The sequence below is a fragment of the Pteropus alecto genome, unplaced genomic scaffold (assembly GCF_000325575.1).
Source record: "Pteropus alecto unplaced genomic scaffold, ASM32557v1 scaffold314, whole genome shotgun sequence".
Classification (NCBI taxonomy): domain Eukaryota; kingdom Metazoa; phylum Chordata; class Mammalia; order Chiroptera; family Pteropodidae; genus Pteropus; species Pteropus alecto.
This window is the reverse complement of record NW_006435849.1, coordinates 908,221-912,956: the sequence shown is the minus strand read 5'-3', so window position 1 is coordinate 912,956 and position 4,736 is coordinate 908,221. Positions and strand designations below refer to the sequence as shown.

General features: G+C 49.6%; 1 protein-coding gene across 1 annotated transcript in view; it reads left to right on the top strand.

Annotated features, from left to right (window-relative positions):
- The window catches only part of SIPA1L3 (signal induced proliferation associated 1 like 3), a 243,780-nt gene that overhangs the window by 112,630 nt on the left and 126,414 nt on the right, over window positions 1-4,736 (top strand).

Below are 4,736 nucleotides of genomic sequence, written 5' to 3'. Positions count from 1 at the left end.
AAGTCTCATCATCCCTCAGGGGTAGTTGTGGTCCGCGGTTGGGTGGGTGTCCTGTCTGATCTCTTCCCACCCATGAACATTCCTCCTTATGTGTATACGCACTTACTGTTTTAGTTCAGCGGTCCCCAGCCTTTTTGGCACCAGGGACCAGTGCTCCTGAGAGAATCTAATGCCTGATGATCTGAGGCAGAGCCGAGGCGGTGATGCTGGCGCTGGGGAGCAGCTGCAAATACAGATGAAGCTTCGCTCACTCACTTCCTACTCTGTGGCCTGGTCTGCGACCCCGGGCATTGGGGACCCCCGTTTTAGTTTGCAATGTAAAGAACAAAGCCGTGCCATATAGATGCCTCTGCAGCGATACCCTCCGACCCTAGCAGTGGTATACCTTAGAGATCTTTGTTGATAGCTGTTGGCGTGTCATACTTTTTTTTTTTTTTTTTTTAACTTTTTAAACGCAATTTTTTTAATTTACACAAAGTAACATTCACTCTTTGGTATATACGGTTTTTCAAGTTTCGGCAAGTGCACATAGTCGTGTAACTGTCACCACAGTCACGATGCAGAACAGCATCACGTGGAAGTGCCGTTTCCCCATAGGCAAAAATGTAGTGTAGGTATTTACACACAATCAAAATATGTGAATGTGGTAAATACCTGTAATATAAAGATTTTGAATATGTTATGTTTGAGTTTCTGGGTTTTTTGCTAGAGACACCCTCTTGTTTCTTTGGGACAGATTCTTAGCAGGGCAGCGGGCCTCAGGGTATGCGGCATTCCAGTTGGTAGTGGGGCCTCCCTAAGTGAGGGCCCCAGCCTTTGTGGGCAGGGTGCAGTGAGGGTGCTTGGTCTGACCCTCAAAGCACCGAGTGACCCCGACAGTGTGGGAAGTGGTGAGTGGCAGGTTCTGGCGTCCAGATTCCGGGCGCAGGTAGTGACGTTGGCCCAGCTCAGGGACCTGTCATTTGGGCTTTGGGGACTGAGTGAACCAGACAGTAACTTCTCTCTCGGCTGTTTGTTGGGTTCATCACACTCCTTCATCCAGGCCTAAGGCTCTGCTTAGGTACCAGGAGCTTGTTTATGGGCCACTCTCTGGGGGCCAGATTTCCATCAGAGGAATTCCTTATTAATATTTTTATTTTGAAGGCATTTTAGACCTACAAAGAAGTTGCAAAAATAGCTCACATATACCCTTCACCCAGCTTTCTCTCATATTCCCGTGTTATATAAGTATAGCACAGCAATCAAAACCATGAAATTAACACCAGTCCAGTACTATGAACTAAATGACAGACTTTAGTCAAATTTCACTAGTTTTTCCACCGATGTCCTTTTTCTGTTATAAGAACCTACCCGGGATCCCATACTGCATTTAGTCGTCACATCTCCATAATCTCCTTCCATGCATAACAGTTTCTCAGTCTTTCCTCTTCCTTCGTGACACTGTGAGACACTGCAAGAAGACTGTATTTTGTAAATTGTCTCAGTCGGGGTTGGTCTGGTGTTTTCTCAAGACTCGATGGAGGTTATGCACGATGTGGCAGAACAGCACAGAGACCACGTGCCCCCCGGTGCATCGTGCCGGGCACTCCGTGGCGTCCACGTTTCTTATCACTGGTGGTGTTAACCTGGATTGCCTGGCTAAGGTGCTGTCTGCTTGGTTTCTGCTCCGTAAAGTAACTGATTTTCCATTCGTAATTATTGTATATCTTGGGAGAGGTCTTTTGAGAGTATGCTCATTTCTCCTCAGGCTTCCACTCATTTTGGCATGCCTTGGTGAGCTGAATCTTGCCTGTGACAGTTACTACTGCGAAATAGCCCTAACGGTGATCTCTGTATGCCCCTCATTCCTTCTACATTTAATTGTCCACATAATTAATTCTGTAGGGAGGTTTGTTCCTTCTCCCTCATTTATTTGTTATTCAGTTCTTAACATATATCTGGATGGCCTCATAGATATTCATCTTAATCTGGCATATTCCTTCTCAGTGTGGTACAAGTTTCCGAGTTCTAAGTGAATTTCTAGTGTCGCCTCTCAAACGTCAAGAGAACCAGCGTTTTTCAGCATGGTAACCGGCACCATAGGGAACTGGGAAGCAGGAGACGGGCTTCGTTTGCTCATGCATTGGCTTCCTCTGTCACTGAACACATGTGCGTGTGAGCACCAACTGGTGTGTTCTGGACCTTGGGGATTCAGGAGTGAACAAAATAGACAAAGCCCTTCCCCTGACATTCTCCTGGAGGACAAAAATAGGTAAACAAGTTAGCGTAGGAGAAGGTGTGTGGGGATAAGTACTACAGATGGGTAAGGCAGGAAGGGGACTGATGGGCAGGAACCAGGGGCCGTTTTAGACAAGGCCATCTGCACAGGCAGCCCACAGACGCCCTGCGCGGAGGGAGGAGGGCAGGTGCCTGGCCGCGTCCTTCCACCACCCAGCGGGAGAGCCAAACCAGTCACCTCACTTTGGGTCAGGGTTTGGGGATATGGGATTGTGGCAAACAGGAAAACGTGACCCCGCTGTGAGGGGCAGTCCCCGCTTACCTGGAGCTCTTCGGTGCCCTGTGGAAATGCCAGGTGTTGCCAGGTCTGCTGATATTCTCCCCCCTAGAAGACAAAAGTGAGGAATTCTTGCGAGTCCGCTGAACCCAAATCATGTTATATCAGATAATTTTTACCGATACGTGAATGGATATATTTTGTTTTCATTGTATTTATTTCTTAAGATATCTTTGTAGCAAAAGATTTCAATTTTGCATTTTTGTCGCAATATAGATTCCTTTTAAAATACGTGTATATACATTTAAGTGTAAAAGCGAGCCGATTTAAAGAAAATGTTAAGTAAATAATTGTACAGATGGGACATCGATGCAGCTGAAAAGGAAGGTGGAACACGACCGGCCTTCGGTGAACACTGGCCTGGCGCGGCCGTCTGCTCCTTCTCCTCTAGCTCTGGGGTTCCCAGCCGGGAAGCTGAACTGAGGCCGGCAAACGATTACCATGGGCTTGTGCCCTGAGCCGTTTGTGTCACGGTGGGTGCATCGGCCAGGACTGCTTTCAGCTGCAGGGACAGCCAGCCCATCTCCCAGCAGCTTAGACAAGGATTGACTTCTCTTGGAGGGACTTGGCTGCCAACTCAGTTCGAAGGCTGAGTGATGTTTGGGCTGGAACCTCTTTGATTCACTTGGCCTTCCCCTCATGGTTGCGAGGCTGCGGCTGCAGCTATAGCCAGAACAGGGAGAAGGAGAGTCAACCCCAGCAGCACGTGGTTTTTGGTTCTGGACCATTTACGCACTCTCAGCATCCTCCGCCCACCCCAGAAGATTCCACTTACACCTCATTGGCCAGAAATGTGTCACATGTCTTCCTCTCGCCCCAAGAAGGGTGGGAAATTTCATTTAGCTTCTCAACCTCCCTTGAGGAGGAAGCCAGAGAAAAAGGGAATTGAGCGTGTCAGCTGGGTTAGCAGCCAGCAGTGTCTGGCTCCACAGGGGAAGAAAAACAGTAGTAATTAACATTAGTGGGTGCTGACTCCGTGCCAAACCCTGCTCTACTGTAAGCACTTTACACGCGTGATCTCATTCAGTCCCTACACCCAGCCTGTGGAGTTGCTACTGTGAACTCCCCATAGGAATGACTTGGAAACTGAGGCACAGAGTGGTGAAGCCACTTGCCAAGTAGGTGAGCCAGGGTAAGAACCTTGCAGCCTGTCTCCAGAGCCTGACTCTCGGCCACTGTACTTCGTTGCCTCCTCAGAGGTCCTGGGTGCCCAGACGGCTAGCTGCCGGGCCTTAGTTTAGACCTTTCCAGCAAGGGAGGAAGGAGGGCAGCATATTTTGCTCTGGAGAAGTTTTGATCATTTAAAAACCTTTCTTGTGAGTCACATCTGCTCTGTGTAACTACCTCTCACCGGTTCTGGTCCAGTCCTAGTGAGCAGCACCAGCCACTTGTCTTCCTGGCAGCCCCTCGGTGCCTGCAGATGGCTGAGAAGATTTCTCCTGGCCTTCCTTTTCCAAGCAAATTACACTTGTGCTTTTAATTATTCCCAGAATGAGGCTTCTGGCCTTGGGGTTCTTCCTTTCTTGGGGTTCTACGGGTCGACTCAACACACATTTAACACATGCCTCTTCTGCACCCACCCCCGTCATGCCGAGGTGTGGGTTGGGTGGGCCCAGGCCAGGTGGGCCCTGCACTCATGGCCTCTTCGTCCAGTGAGGGAGGCAGACCTTCGCTGACGGCCCAGAGATGTCAGGGCTGTGGCGGGGGTAGACCAGGGGGGGGGTGGGGGCCCAGAAGAGGTACTCAGCCCAGTTTGGGGGTCAGGGAGGGCCCCTAGAAACATCTTTGGGTCTTAGAGGAGGAATAGACGTGCATCAAGGAGCAATTTCCCCTTCTTTCTCCACCTCCCTTTTTAAAGTGAAACTCACAACGGTTCTCCTTTCTGAACTCCAGTCCCTTCCTCTGTAAAATGAACGGTTTGAACTTGGGTTTCCATCCATCCATCCATCCATCCATCCATCCATCCATCCAATCATCCACCCATCCATCCATCCACCCATCCATCCATCCACCCACCCATCCATCCATCCATCCATCCATTCATCCATCCATCCATCCACTGATCCATCCATCCATCCACCCACCTACCTATTCATCCATCATCCATCCATCTACCTATCTACCCATCCATCCATCCATCTGTCCGTCCGTCCATCTGCGTCCATCCATCCACCTCCCCCCC